The following is a 16,862-nucleotide window of genomic DNA, read 5'->3' on the forward strand; positions in this document are numbered from 1 at the left end:
GAATCTTTTTAAGAATAAAGCCTAGCGTAGCCAAAACATCTGGAAGGAAGATGACAGTGATGTAAGAGCTGTCTTAAATGCTTCACATGGCATAATTGAAGAAGAATGGATTTTGATTTAATTTCCACCATGATGAAAATTTTTAATGTTTTTCCTGCTCTGAAGAAGCAGACTAATTTTTTTCATAAATTTTCATAAATAAAATACATTTTTCATAATATTAAAAACAATTAGTACACACATTCTTGATACTGTATTCCACAGAAAAATTGGGGGAAGGTCATGTCATCCCTTCACTATTCTCTTACCAGGTAGATCATATTTTATGGATACCCAACTTCTTCATAATGCATACTTATCTGTTTATAAAGTCAGTGATCATCTGTTATTTGCTAAATACATCACAAAAATGTACATCATAAAAATACACAATTTCAATTTATCACATCTGCAAAACTATTAGATATTAGATATCAGTATCTCTATAGAGATATAATGAGTTCAGAAAGCTAATTCCTCACACGTGTTTCCTCTCTTATTACTACTCTTTCTCGTAAACATAACAGAAAATCATAAATCTGGTTTTATTAAATAGTGCAATTCTTCTTATAATCTTACATCACATTAGTTAATTGGTTGATTAAAAACAAGAAGTGACAAATTGAAGAAAATAAAATAACAGCATATAGAAAGGCACATTCAAACACAGTTGATGGGAATCAAAATTGATACAATTTGAAATATTAGTCAAAATTAAAATGCACAAGCCTTTGACCAGGTGATTCCATTCACAGAAATCTTTTTATAAATACACTGAAATAACAAGATATATCCACAAGAAACATTATATGTGGGATTGTTTGTAATAGCAAACAAATTATCTAAATGTCTGTAAATATGGTTAACTAATTATTATTTAACCATACAGTGGAAATTTCTGTAATTATTAATGAAAAAAACCATAATTTAGCATTTGTGCTTGTGTTGATATAGACTCTCGAAGACTTATCATATTATTGGCTTTATGTAAGTACAGGACACTATCATGGTATGTTCCCATTTGTGTCTTGGCAAGCATATGGGTATATATAAATAGACTTAAAAATGCACACACATGGGATCCCTGGGTGGCGCAGCGGTTTGGCGCCTGCCTTTGGCCCGGGGCGCGATCCTGGAGACCCGGGATCGAATCCCACGTCGGGCTCCCGGTGCATGGAGCCTGCTTCTCCCTCTGCCTGTGTCTCTGCCTCTCTCTCTATCTCTCTGTGACTATCATAAATAAATAAAAATTAAAAAAAATTAAAAAAAATGCACACACATACCTTGGGTGGATAGATACATGTATATAAAATTTTCTGGAAGAATACATAAAATATGTTGATGACTGTTCCTTGTGCAGAGTTCTTTCTTGAGGAAACTCATTTTTCATTATCTACTATACCGAACAATTTGAATATTTTATCATGAGCATTTGCTTTCTTTGTATTAATATCAATTTTTCAATATGTAGCTAATAGCAGCTAACATTCTAAAAGTTTTTAAATGCATAAGGGTATGAGTTCCAGCTCTTTATTTTTTTTAAGATTTTATTTATTCATGAGAGACAACAGAGAGGCAGAGACATAAGCAGATAGAGAAGAAAGCTCTCTGAAGGAAGCCTAATGCAAGACTTGATCCCAGGACTGCAGGATCAGGAGCTGATCCAAAGGCAGACGCTCAACCATTGAGACACCCAGGGACTCTGAGTTCAAACCCTTTAAAATGTCTTTGTCTTCTCAGAATCTTTGAGAAGCTAATCTCAAAAAAGTTTTCCATGCTAGAACTCTAAGAGAATCAAAATAGTAGCTGTGCTGTATCTTTATTCATTTGTCCTGCTGGTAGATTCCAGTAACTTATGAAGTATGGAGACACAGCCCATCAACTTCATTTTGAAACTCTGGAGACCTCTTCACCTTGCTCACAGTATCATAGAGTTGATTGTTCTTCTCTGTGCTGGTGTAGGGCTGTATTTCATCCTAAGAAAGAACTCAAAGTCAAAATCAATTCAAAAAAGCCAGAAGTCATCAGCTATCTGTCTTGCTCTAGCAGGTACCCACAGGTTTAGTATCTACCGAGAGTGCTTATATTTGTATATGTGCTTAAATGGACATAACAGAAAGACTTTTTCTATTATTTTGTAAAAAAAAAAAAATGTATTGCTTATTTAAGTCTCAGTGTGAGATGGTAAAGTTTGCTTGATAGTAGAAATAGAAAAGAATAAAGTAATAGGAGAGATTTTTCAAAGGAGAGGGTCAAAGACTTCATAAGCTACTGGTTATAAGAGATTATGAAGCAAGAGAAGATTTAAGTTCAAGTAAGAAGAGAATAATGATGGTATGGAGAAAGGGAAGTCAAAAATTGGAGATGGTTTCATAGGGGAGAAAAGACTAGTTCAGTTTCTCCAAACATTACAGCCCAAATTTGGCAAATATTATGTGTTTGTAGGATACAGTTCCTGAAATGAAAATATTGCTCATAATATAAATAGTCCATAGTAGATAATTGACAAAATAAGTATACCTATTGGCATTATGAAATTAGAATTTTTACTTTTTAACTAAAAACTAATATTAATCCAAATTGTAATTACATGGTTATATTTTGACTTTGTGGCTTAAAGATGGTAAAACTTCTTTTTAATGTCTTACCTCCTCAACAACTGAAGTGGCTTTTTTTTAATTAGCATTTTTTTGCAAAAATAAATATAAGCTGGAGTGAATGTAGAAAACATTATTATTTAATTAAAAATGGGAAAACAAAACAGTATACTATTGACAAGTGTGGTTTATTTTTTATAGAAGCCAAAATAAATCAGAAATCACTACCAGAAATAAGACTCCTACTTGTAGTTAATATACCCAAACAAGTTAATTCTGGTTTGGAGGAAAGTAGAATTATGCAGCAGAATCCTGATATATGAAATAAATATGGCAATCTTTTTTGGTACACACAATGAATTATTGTAATTCTTTTCTCAAATACAGAAAAACATACACTGTCTCTCCCAAGATCTTGTCCTAAATGGCCTATATCCCTGCTCACATGTCCAAGTAACCAAGCAAATGTCTCTTGTCATTTAGAGTATTCCAAAGCTAACACCTTTAGGACACCCTTCTTGATTACGGGAGAATTGGTGTTAACATATTAATTTTACCCCATCATTCCATATATCTGACCCCCTCTAGCCCAATAAAACTGAAGAAGAAAAAGCATCAGTTAATACCTGCAGCCACAGATTTTGAACAGCAAAACGCAACCTATGATGATGAATAAAATCAAAACAGAGAGGATGATATATAGAGTATTCCAATTTAATGGTGATTTGTAACCTGTAAATATAGACACAAAAATATATGGTTTAATTGTGGCACATCCAGACGATGGAACATTATTTAGCACTAAAAAGAAATGAGCTATCAAGCCATAAAAAGACATGGAGGAAATTTAAATGCATATTACTCAGTGAAAGAAACCAATTTAACAATGCTACATCCTATATGATTCCAAGTATATGACATTCTGGAAAAGGCAAAACTATGGAGACAATGAAAAGATCAGGGGTTACTGGAGGCTAGGGTGGAGGGAGGGATGAGTAGCTGGAGCAGAGAGGACCTTTAGGACAGTGAAACTACTCTCTATGAAACTACCATGGTGGATATGTGCCACTTCTACACTTGCTAAAACGCGTAGGCTAAACACCTAGAGTGAACCCTAATTAAGCTATGTTTTATGAGTGATAATGTTGTGTTAATGTAGGCTCATCAGTTCTCACAAATGTATCAGGGTGTTGGAGATGGACAGAGAAGGGAGACTGTGCATGTGTTGGGGCAGGGGTTTATGAAAACTCTGTAACTTCTACTCAATTTTGCTGAGAACCTAAAACTGCTCTAAAAACTACAGTCTATTTAAAATATATAACTACAAAATAAAATACTTTTCAACAATGTCTCAGAGTTCATGAAATTCTGTGATTTTATTTTAAACAGTTCTGACTCATTAACAGTTCAAATAATTATTAAAATAAAATTGTCTTCACAGTTCTGATGTTAGCAAGACATCATCCTCAATCTAGATTTTTATGGCTTTAAGGATCCATGAATGGTGAATTCATATAGAGGGATGTGAAGACTAGATTTCTCAGTTGCAGTAATAGCAAAGTGTTTCCCATCTCCAGAATTCAGAAATAAGTGGGGAGTAATTGGAAAAAGAGGAAAAGAAGGTAATTGGAAAAACTGCCTAATCCTTTATCTTTTTAGTTTTTATTTATTTATTCAAGAGAGACACACACAGAGAGGCAGAGACACAGGCAGAGGGAGAAGCAGGCTCCCTGAGGGGAGCCCGATGCGGGACTTGATCCCAGGACCCCGGGATCACAACCTGAGCCAAAGGCAGACACTCAACCACTGGCCATCCAGGTGCCCCAAAACAATCTAATCCTGAAGTCACCTTTCTTCTGGACCTCAGAACTGACATAAATGCATGGCAGCAACTTCCAACGATTTTTATTAACTCTGGCAGCAATATGAAGCTCAGTGTGACAAGAGAAGTCAACAAAGGGATTACCCAGTCCCAGAGGCAATCCCTTTATGACCTTGCTCCTGCTGTACCCTGAATGGGGCTGAGGGCAACAGAGTGAGGTGAGTGGAGGCTAAGCAGGTTGACGTCCTGCCCCTCCTCCTTCTTTCAATGGTTTGTTTTCAAACATTGCATTTCACTGCCTTTTGTTTGAAAAAGAAAAAAAATTTTTACAGTTAAAATCAACAGCATTGTTTCGAAACCCTCTCTTGCAAAAGAACGCATCCTCTTTCATTGGTACGGTAGCCACAGAAGCTGAGGATCCATCTGCAAGGTGACAGGAAAGAAACCTGATGACTGGCTGACAGTGGATGAGACAGTTCTTTCAATTCTGAGAATTCATAAACATGACATCGTATCGCAATAGCAGGGGTCGATTGCCTGCATACACAGGGCACAATTATTCTCCTCAGTAAATACTCCTAAAATCTCTTTGAAAGTCACTTTAACAATGGATATTGGAACATGGTGGTTTTAAGATAATGTGCTTTTCTCTTCCCTCTTCTTAAACTTACTAAATTATCAGGAGGAAAAATTTATAAATATAGACTGTTTAAATGAAAATGGATGAAGGTGAGGAGATGAATAACGTCACCTTGTTTTCAGGTGAAAAATGTACAGAAGAAGATAAATAATTTAGGGTGGAATAATTAAGAATCTTAGTGTCCATAGAATACCAAGACTCTAGAATAGGAAAGGCTAAATCTAATTAAAGGGGGCAAGTGTGTGGGGGCTGAGGTGTGAGCTAAAAGTTGGAAGCTTCTTTGAAGGTCTGTACTGAGACAGGCTGCCAAGTCCACTCCCACCTTTGCAGCCAGGCCACCATACCTCCCTCAAACAGCAGAAAACAGGAAGTTTGACCCCAGAAAAGATGACCTGAAGAGATTCAGAGTCAAGGATCCAGACATAGTGGAAGGTGGAGAGGGAGTACCAGGCTGAAGAGAGGTATTAAAGAAAAGTCTGAGTTCTACAGCCGCTCTCTCTCTCTCTCTCTCTCTCTCTCTCTTACTTTTTCTACAAGGAACCCTAATACACCCATCTTGGGAGATTGAAGCAGAAGCAAGGAAAGATAGAATGATTCTCCTCACCTGGCTCACATCTCTAACTCCTTAGTCCCTGAGACCAACATGCATCCTTCCCTTGGATTCTATACAGTTTCCGACAATCAAAACAATCCTAATCTACTTCAAATTCAGGTTCTGTAAACTTCTATATTGAACTAATTTTTGGAAAACAACAATTTTTTTGAAAATTATAATTAAGGGGCACCTGGGTGGTGCTCAATTGCTTAAGTGTTCAACTCGTGGTTTCAGCTCAAGTTATGACCTCAGGGTTTTGAGATCAAGCCCTGGATCGGGACCGACACTCAGTATGGGTCTGCTGAAGATTCTCTCACTTTACATCTCCCTCTGCCTTTCCCCCTGCTTGCTCTCTCTCTGTCTGTCTCTGTAAAATAAATAAATTTTTAGAAAAATTAAGGATATAATCGTTTATCTTGTGGTTTATTCTGTGTGTGCTTGAGAACAATGTGTTCTGCTGTTGTTGTTGGAAGGTTCTGTACATGTGTGTTAGGCCTTTTGGTCTACAGTGTTGTTCAAGCCTACTGTTACCTTAATGACTCTAATGTAGCAAAGAGTTTTCCATTTTTATGTGGGGTACTACAGTTCCCTACAACTGCTGTATTGTCTACTTCTTCAGTTCTGGTAATATCGGATCTATACATTTAGGTGCTCCAAAGTTGGATGCATAAAAATTTACAATTGTTATATCCTCTTGATGATATGGCTTCCCTATCTAACCAAATTAAGGGTGAGTTTCTTAGTCAGTTTTGCCTGCTGTAACAAAAATACCATAGAGAGACTTAAATATCAAACATTTTCTCTCACAGCTGTACAGTCTGGGAAGTCTAAGATCAAAGCACAAGCAGATATTGTGTCCGGTGAAAGCTCACTTCCTGGCTTGTAGACAGCTGCCTTCTCACTGTATTCTGATTTGGGAGGGCTAGATGGAGAGAGAGAGAGAGAGAGAGAGAGAGAGAGAGAATGAGAGGGAGCGAGGGAGAAATCTCTCTTGGGTTTCTTCATACAAGGGTACTAATCCAAGAGCTCCACCCTCATTTCAAAATTCCCTTCCATGGCCTCTATCTCCAAATACCATCACAGTAGAGATTAAGTTCTAACATTGGAGGGCACATTCAGTCTATAACAGTGAGTAAAAACTTAGGTTAGTTGCTGTACCGGAAAATGATAATCCTTCACTCAAAGTAGTTCTCAAACTCAAAGCACATAATTATGACTTCACATTACAGAATTACAAAATACAGGAGAAGAAAATGCAACCACAGAATGAGATTATGCACTTTTTATTGGTTGCCCACTCTTATTCCTAAAGAGAAGAATAAGATTCAGAACTTCAGAGTTTGGAATTTTTTAATGTAGGGTATAAGACGTGTGGAAAATGTTAAAGAAATAAAAGCATAATTTTAAAAAAGAAGAAGAAATATATGGTTTCAACACCTGCTTCTTCCCCCTCCAGAAAAAGCTATGTACATTAGAAGTACACAACAGGTCACATTACTCATTGATTCTCTACTTACCTAACCTGGAAAATGATAGATAATAACACAAATGTGGGAGCCTGGATGGCTCAGCAGTTGAGCGCCTGCGCCTTCATGTCCAGGGTGTGATCCTGGGGTTCCAGAATCGAGCCCCAGGATCGAGTCCCACATCAGTCTCCCTGCATGGAACCTGCTTCTCTCTCTGCCTATGTCTCTGCCTTTCTCTCCCTATGTCTCTCATGAATAAATAAATAAAATATTTTTTAAAAAAGATAATAACGCAAGTGTACATGAAAGGAGAAAGGCAATAGAATTGCAGAAAGTCCTTTATAACATCTTCTTTCAATATAAGGTAGTTTTATCTTCTTTAAAAATCTGTTGTTTATTGTAGTCGCCTTCATGAATTATCTGAGCTACATCATCTGGATAAGTTGCTGCAGTTTCTACATCAGCACTTCCTGCCTCACCTTATACTTTTATGTTATAGAGTTGGCTTCTTTCCTTAAACCTCATTAATCAACCTCTTCTAGCTTCCAACTTTTCTTCTGCAGTTTCCTTATCTCTCTCAATCTCCGTGGAATTGGAAAAATAAGGCCTTGCTCTGGATTAGTCTTTGGTTTAAAGAAATGTTGTAGCCGGTTTGATCTTCTGTCCAGACCACTCAAGCTTTCTCCATAAAGGAAATAAGGCTGTTTCACTTTCTTATCATTATTGTGTTCATTAGAATAACACCTTTAATTTCCTTCAATCTTTTTCCTTCACATTTACAGCTTGGCCACTGCTTGGCACAAGAGGCCTAGCTGTTGATCAATCTCAGCTTTCAATATGCCTTCCTCCATAAGCTTAATCCTTTCTCACTTGTATTTTAAAGTGAGAAATACGTTACTCCTCCTTTCACCTGAACATTTAGAGGTCACTGTGAGATTATTAATTATCCTATTTCAATATTGTTGTGTCTAGGGAAGAAAGAGGCCTGAGGACAAGGAGAGAGACTTGGGGGAATGGCCAGTTGGTGGGAGAACTAGAACACACACACATACATGTCACTTAGGCATGATTAGTGACACCACAAAACAATTACAATAGTCATATCAAAGATCATTGACCACAGATCAACACAACAAATAAAAAGTAATAACAAAGTTTCAAATTTGCAATAATTACCAAAATGAGGCACAGAGAGACAAAGTGTACAAATGCTGTTGGAAAAATGGTGCTGATAGTCTTACTCCATACAGGGTTTGCCACAAACCTTCGATTTGTAAAAACCACAATATCTGCAAAGTGCAATAAAGTGAAACACAATAAAACAAGATATGCCCGTATATCTAATAAGAGTTTCAAAATACATGAGGCAAAATTGACAAGTTTAAATAAAAAACACTGTAACAGAAATGAGGAATGTCACTGGTGAGCTTAATATTAGATGGGATATGACTGAGCAAAGAAGCCCTAAACTAGAGAATACACCAGTGGAAGATTGAAAAGCAAAGAGAATACTTAAAAATAAAAAGAACATGGTATCCAAGGACTGTGGGACTACTATAAAAATATGTAAAACACATGTAATGGAAAAATCAGAAGAGGAAGAAAGAGAAAAAGGAACAGAAGAATTATCTGAAATAATGACTGAGAATTTCACCCCAAGTTACTATCAGATTCCAAATCAAAGTTCTTGGAAGCTTGGAGACCACCAAATACTCAAAATGCCAAACAACACCAACAAAAACCCCAAAACATAAAACAAACCAAAATAGTATAAAATGTTCTGGTGTGACCTTAAAATCATTGAGTTTGAATAATTATTTATTTATATACTCTTATGTTCTCTGGTTCACATTTTATGATACAAATTTTACCCATTCATTTTTTTGCCTCTATTTTAAAATTTTAAAACACTAAGTAGAAATTTAAGGTTTCCTTCTTAATCCGTGTGCTAGAAATATTAGAAATATCAAAGGTGAAATATCAAAAGAGAAATATTAGAAATATCAAACAGCAAATAAGAAATCATGGAGACAATAAAATTACAAACCAAAAAACTAGAGGAAACACTACATTTTGTCTAGTCACACAATTTCAGTTTCACTCCATTCCAGGGCCCCCAGTATTATGCTGCACTAAGCTAAACAACTAGTCAGTGCACCACTGACATAAGATAAATATGAAGGTTTGCTGAATAATATACAAATGTACCACTGCAACTAGGACAAATTATAAAAAACATTCTATGAGTGGATAAAGTAACTCCTGACTTCTGAAAAAGAGCTTTATTTTTTGCTAAAAATGCCATAGCACCAGACTTACTTGGCACATATTGATGGAGATCAGTTCCCTCAAAGTTGAAGTCTTCAGAGTATGCATTTGGAGTGGTTAGCCACCAACTACCCATGGACAGGAAATGTCACCAAGTTTTGTTGAGCAATAAAGCAAAAAAGCCAATGCTTACAGTCCATTGGTTCTCCCACAGTACTGAAGTGACAAAATAAATAATATAGCAATTTCTTTAGAAAGTAGAATTTTGAGAAACATAAATTACATATAGAAAAATATACAAATCTTTAGTGTACAGCATGATGAATTTTTATGCATGTATAAACTCAGATAATCTCCTACAAAATCAATGGTAAGAACATTTCCACTATAAAGAAGTTTCCTTCATGCACCTTCTCTGTCAATATCCCTTTTCTAGAGAGAAACACTACTCTGACTTCTATCACCATTTTGCCAGTTTTTAACTCCATATAAATGAAACCGTTTACATAGCTCGTGTTTGTAACACTACGGTGGTTTTCTAATCTGACCATGCCATAATTTACTCATCATTTTGCTGTGTATTTGGATTTTCTGGCTCAGGATTAACACAAATAAATCTTCTATGTACATTTCTGTTTTATACATATTTTGGCTACATATGCATTTGTTTTCTTGCGTATATACCACACAATAAAATCAATGGGTCATATGATAGACATAACATATAACTTTGATAAATACTTCCTGTTATTTTTTTTTAAAGATTTTATTTATTTATTCATGAAAGACACAGAGAGAGAGAGAGAGAGAGAGAAAGAGAGGCAGAGACATAGGCAGAGGGAGAAGCAGGCTCCATACAGGGAACCTGATGTGGGATTCGATCCTGGGACTCCAGGATCACGCCCTGGGCCAAATGCAGGCGCTCGACCACTGAGCCACCCGGGCTGCCCAATACCTCCTGTTATGAGTTAAATTGTGTCCTCTCAAAATTCTCATGTGAAACTGTAGCCCTCAGTATTCAGAATGTAACCTTATTTGGAACAGGGTCATTGCAGATGTAATTAGTTATGGTAAGGCCACACTAGGGGAGGGTGGGTCCTAATCCAATTACAGATACCATTATAAAAAGAGGAAAATTAGACACAGATATGTGTACCGGGAGAATGCCATATAAGGATGAAGGCAGAGATCAAGGCAGACCCCCCACAACCTGATGGACTCCAAAGATTTCCAGCAAACCACCAGAAGACAGGAGGAAGCAAGGAATAGATTCTTCCTTCCTGCTTTAGAAGATTTCAAGGTTCTTTTGATAGTGGGACACAACACAGGACGTTTGAATAGAGAAACAGAACTTTGTTATTTATAGCTCCAAAGAAGAGAAGGCTGTCATATTGGGCCACACAGAGCTTGTTCTCTGGACAGGGTAACACAAAGCTGGAACTGTAGAATGCAGTATAGGCATGACAAGTGGGGTGAAGGTAGGTTTTAAAGAGGACACCTGGGTGGCTCAGTGTTTGACCATCTGCCTTTGGCTCAGTCGTGATCCCAGGGTCCTGGGATCGAGTCCCACGTCAAGCTCCCAGCAGGGAGCCTACTTCTCCCTCTATGTCTCTGCCTCTCTCTGTGTGTCCCTCATGAATAAATAAATAAAATCTTAAAAAAAAAAAAAAAAGGTTTGAAGGGCTCCGGGGTAGGCTAATTTAAATAATTTCCCAGGCTTTTATGCATAATTTCTGAGTTTGTTCTTTGTTGTCTAGTACTTGGCCCAGGGGCCTAGAGTGTGAAAGCCCAGATAAGGAAAGTAGGTAGGATGTGGAAATAATTAGGTCTCAAGAAAAGAAACTGACCATCCTCTAGTCAGGACCTCACAAATGGGTCAAGCCAGTATTTTGTAATAACTAAAAACTATATTAAAATTGACCTACTGATCTTCACATCAACTTTGAGCTTCATTATTTGAGGTATTTGAATACATATGTTGCCCTAGACAGCATAAAAATCATTTTATTATGAGAGGAAAATAAGTAGAGTATTGTAGGTCAGTCCATAGCCGTTATATGGCATTAACCTAGATCACGTATCTGGAATTTTCAGGATCTCTAACAATACCCTGGTTGAGTTGTAAAGTATGTTACAAGTATGAGTTGTATTTTTTTATGACAATAAGATCTTGGTGTGTTCTTTGGTACAGGTGACACGTCCAACAGTTACAGTGCTAGAGGGTATGAACTATATTCATTAAGGAATATGTAATGATCAGCAATATTTGTAACCAAGGGGAAGAGCAAGTTGTGGTGATCATGGTCAGAGATGCAAGGTGGGAGTTTATGGTGACAAACTGGAAGTGGGAAGCAGGAGAAGGCAGTGGGGATTGGGAGGTCCTCTCCCCAGGGGGCTGGGGGTGGACCTGTATAAAGTAGTTGTCTCCTGGAGAAAGTAACAATATCCATTAATTTTTAGAATAGCACAGATGGTAATACCCTCTACCAGGTTTCTCTTTAGACATGGGAGTGTAGCGATGTATGTTTTGGCAGAGACTAAAGAGTAATTAAGATTTTGGACTTAGCAAACAGTGAGGGGCAGGGTTTTGTATCAGAAACTCATGGGCTATTTATGGCCATTATAGGTAGTCCAGAGATCCCAGGAGGTATGAGAAGAGGTGCTGAAGCTTGTACAGTGAACGAGTCTCTGTTAGCGCTAGTGGGACGGCCTATTGATTTTAATTGGGTAGGTTTTAGAGTTTTTTGGGAATAGGAGTTCATCTGTAGATAGCAGCATCAGAGAGATTAGTAAAATTAAGTGAGAAATATGTTGCCTCCAGAATCCAAAAGGGATTAAAAGATGTTGGACTTGTATGTCCTAATGAGTATGTTAAACAAAACTCCTTGGATGGGAATATTATTAATGTAATGCCATCCTTGCATTTTTGGGGTAAGTGGAAACACTTATAATCCTGCCTGCAAAGCATGTATGTGGTGGCAGGGCTCCTGAGGTGTCCATGAGTACCCCAGTCCCTAGGTGTCTGGGGTTGGTCCTGGGGCCATTTCTGCAGGTGCATGGTGGACCAGGGTGGGAGTCCTAATAAGGAAGTGATTGAGAGATGGGCCTAATCAAGTGCTTAAGAAAGGGAACTGACTGGCCACAAAAGTAAATAAAAATGGCATTAAAAACTCTGTTGGAGGGATCCCTGAGTGGCGCAGCGGTTTGGCGCCTGCCTTTGGCCCGGGGCGCGATCCTGGAGACCCGGGATCGAATCCCACGTCGGGCTCCCAGTGCATGGAGCCTGCTTCTCCCTCTGCCTATGTCTCTGCTTCTCTCTCTCTCACTGTGTGCCTATCATAAATAAATAAAATTAAAAAAAAAATTAAAAAAATAAAATAAAATAAATAAAATTAAAAAAAAAAAAAAAAAAACTCTGTTGGAGCACCTGGGTGGCTCAGTGGTTGAGCATCTGCCTTCAGCTCGGGTCATGATCCTGGCATCCTGGGATCTAGTCACACATAGGCTCCCCACAGGGACCCTGATTCTCCCTCTGCCTATGTCTCTGCCTCTCTCTGTGTCTTTCATGAATAAATAATCTTAAAAAAAAAAAAAAGAAAAAACTTGGTCAAATAAATCTCAAAAAGAAACAACCGTGCTGACACCATGATTTTGGACTTCTAGACTTCAGAACTGACACTTATTTCTGTTAATTCAGCCACTTTGTTTGTGGTACTTTGTTAAGGCAGCCTTAGAAAACTAATACATTTCCAAACCAGTAGTGCCATTTTTTCCCTACCATTGCAGAGAGCTAGTTACACAAAACATCACCACTTCTACCAAGACAATATGCCACATCTTGTATCTCAACTGAGTTCAACCACAATTCAAGTGGTCCACAGACCTTGTGTTTAACAACTAACATATTGGACACCATCATTCTAGGGCATTATTTGTTCTTTATGGTCATTATGATGCTCTAAAATTTTCTTATAAATTATTTCTTAAAGGAACAAATATACTTAGTCCTTTCTCAGAATGTGAATATATTGCTAAAAAGTTATTCTTAACTATTCTTCAACATAGAATTTTAAATGGTAGAGATGCAGTTTATAATACAGTCACCAAAATCAAAATTTACATAAATTTTTAATTCCTCTAGAATTATTTACTCCAACTTTGTAGAACTTAAATGAGTTGATACATGACTTTGGAAACAATATAGAAAGAAGAAGGAGGAGGAGGAGGAGAAAAATAAGAAAGGAAAAAAGAAAATTCCATTCTCTTTGTTTCCTTAAAGTTTCTCTCTCTCTCTCTCTCTCTCTTTTTTTTTTTTTTTTTTTTTTTTTTTTTGCTCTTCCATGTTACAGGTAACTAAAAAGCATTGATCAATCACTTTTACAACCAATTCTCTTAGTCCATTAGGGCTATTGTAGGAAAATACCACAAAATTAGTACCAGGAGGGATTTCGTGAGGCTTCTCTCTTCCTGGCTAACAGAGAGCTGTCTTCTCATTATGGTTTCAGATGGCTTTCTTCTGTGTATGTGCTTGAGCAAGTGATACCTCTGGTATCTTTTCTTCTTCCTGTAGGAATAACAGTTAATTAGATTAGGGTCCCATCCTTATGACCCCATTAAAGGCCCTACTTCTTAGTACAGTCACATTGGGGATAGGTCTTCAACATATCTATTGGCATAACACAAATTTGTGAAAAAAAAATCTCTCAAAAAAAAAAGCAATAAAGGAAATTTCTCCATTTGGTAAAGAGCATCTATAAAAACCTACAGCTCACATTATAAATAATTGTGGAAGACTGAATGTTTTCCCCCTAAAAGAGTAAGTGAGGCAAGGATACCTACTCTCACAACTCTTACTCAATATAGTGTTGAAAGTTCTAGCCAGTGCAATAAGGTAAGAAAACTAAATATAAGGAATACAGATGAGAAAGAAAAAAAGAAAACTGAAGATGGCATGAGAGAACTATTTTGTATCTTGATCAATGTCAATATCCTTGTTGTTATTTTACTGTAGTTTTGCAAAATGTTACTATTAGATAAAACTGATTAAAGGCACATAGGATCTCTAGGGTGTTTCTTAACAAATTCTTGTGAATCTGCAACCATCTCAAAATAAAAAATTTAATTTAAAAATTAAATTTTTAAAAATATTTTATTTATTTATTCATGAGCAACAGAGAGAGAGAGGCAGAGACATAGGCAGAGGGAGAAGCAGGCTCCCTGTGGGGATCCCAATGCAGGACTCCACCTGAGGACCCCAGGATCACAACCTGAGCCAAAGACAGATACTTAACTACTGAGCCACCCAGGTGTACCTAAAGATAAAAATTAAAAGAAAATTTCATTTCCTTATTTGTAGATGTGCCTAAACATAACTGAAGTGCACTCTTTTTATTGTGTCAAATATGCACAACAAATTTCACCATTTTACCCTTTTTAAAGTGTACAATTCAGTGGCATTTGGTACATTCACAATGTAAAGAAACCATCACCACTGCCAAGTTCCAGAAGATATTCATCATCCCCAAAGGAAACTCTGTAGTCATAAGCACTCATCCCACAGCCACTGGAAATCACTAATCTTTCTGTCTCCATGCATTTGCCTATTCTAGATATTTTAGATAAATGGAATGATAATGTATTTGGCAATTTGTGTCTGGCTTCTTTCATGTAACATAATGTTTTCAAGGTTTATCCGTGTTGTGGTATGTATCAGTACTCGTTTTGAGTAATAAATTTTTTTTTGTATTTTGGATACTCAAATCTTAACAGATATATCATTTGCAATTATTTTTTCACATTCTATAAGTTGTTTTCCATTCTTGATACATAAAACTTTGTACCCAAAAGTTGTTAATCTTGACAAACTCTAATTTCTCTATATGTTATCTTTGGATGGTTGTGCTCTTGATGCCAATCTAGAAATCATTGCCAAATCTAAAAGTAGTGAAGATGTTTACCTTCTAAGAGTTTGATTATTTTACCAATCACACTTAGGACTTAGATCTATTTGGGGTTAGTTTTTGAATATGATGTCAGCTGATGATCTATTTTGTTCACTTCTTGGAGAGACTATTCTTACTCCCACTGAAAATTAATGGGCCATAAAATTGTGGTTTTATTTTTGGACTCGAAGTCCCTTTCCATTCATTGGTCTTCATGTCTTTGCCTTGGTCAGTACCAACCTGTTTGGTTATTATTGCTTTGTAGGAAGTTTTAAAATTGGAAATATTAGTTCTCAAAACTTATACTTATTTTTCAATATTGTTTTGATTATTTGAGTCTTAAAATTCCACATGAATTTGAGGATTTCCCATTTTTGCCCCTAAAAAGGCCATTGGGATTTTGACAGGAATTGCATTGAATATGTACATCTCTATGAAAAGTATTGTCATTTTATCAATACTATCTTTAATCCATGAATATATCTTTCCATTTATTGATATTTTTTTTATAGTCTTTCAGCAATGTTTTATATTTTTTAATGTATGTCTTGTAACTATTTGGCTACATGGAACAGTTTTCTTAATTTCCTTGTCAGGTTGTTCATTGCTAATGTATAGAAATACAACACATTGCTGCATGCTGACTTTAATTTTGTATCCTGTAACCTTGCTGAATTTATTAGTCCTAATTATGTTGGGTTTGTGGGGTTGGTAGTATGCTTAGAGTTTTCTATAAAAAAGATGATGTCATATGTGAATACATAGTTCTGGGTCTTCTTCTGCAATTTGGATACCTTTCATTTCTTTTTCTTATGTATTTTCCCTGGCTAGAACTTCTGGTACAATGTTGAATAGAAGTAGCAAAAGTGTGTATTTTTGTCTTATTCATAATCTTAAGGGGAAAGCTTACAGGTTTTCAGTAGTGAATATGATGGTTATTGATTTTTTATTTCCTCTCTCTTAGAACTTATTTTGCTACACCTTTTGAGTATTGGTATATTGTATTTCCTTTTTCACTTACTTCAAGATTTTTTTTTTATTTCCCTCTTGATTTCTTCTTTTAACCATTAGTGGTTCTGGAGTTTGTTGTTTAATTGCCAGATATTTGTGAGTTTTCCAAATTTCCTCTTGTTATCAATTTCTTATTTCATACCATGGTATTTGGAAAAGCTTTTTGTTATAATAAAACTTCTAAATTTGATAAGACTTGTTTTTGCCTTAACTTTGTGATCCATCCTGGACACATTCTGTGCACTCAGAAAGAATATGTACTCTGCTTCCACTAGATGGAATGTTCTGTATGTCTGTAAGGTCCATTTAGTCTACATTATACTTCAGGTTTAATGTTTCCTTTTAATTTCCTAAGTGGGGTATTGAAGTCTCTTATAATGATCATATTGCTGTATTTCAGATCTGTTACTATTGGCTTAATATATTTAGATTTTCCAATACTGGGGACATATATATTTATAAATGTTATATTCTCTTGAGGA

This window comes from Vulpes vulpes, chromosome 1 (assembly GCF_048418805.1).
Source record: "Vulpes vulpes isolate BD-2025 chromosome 1, VulVul3, whole genome shotgun sequence".
Lineage (NCBI taxonomy): Eukaryota > Metazoa > Chordata > Mammalia > Carnivora > Canidae > Vulpes > Vulpes vulpes.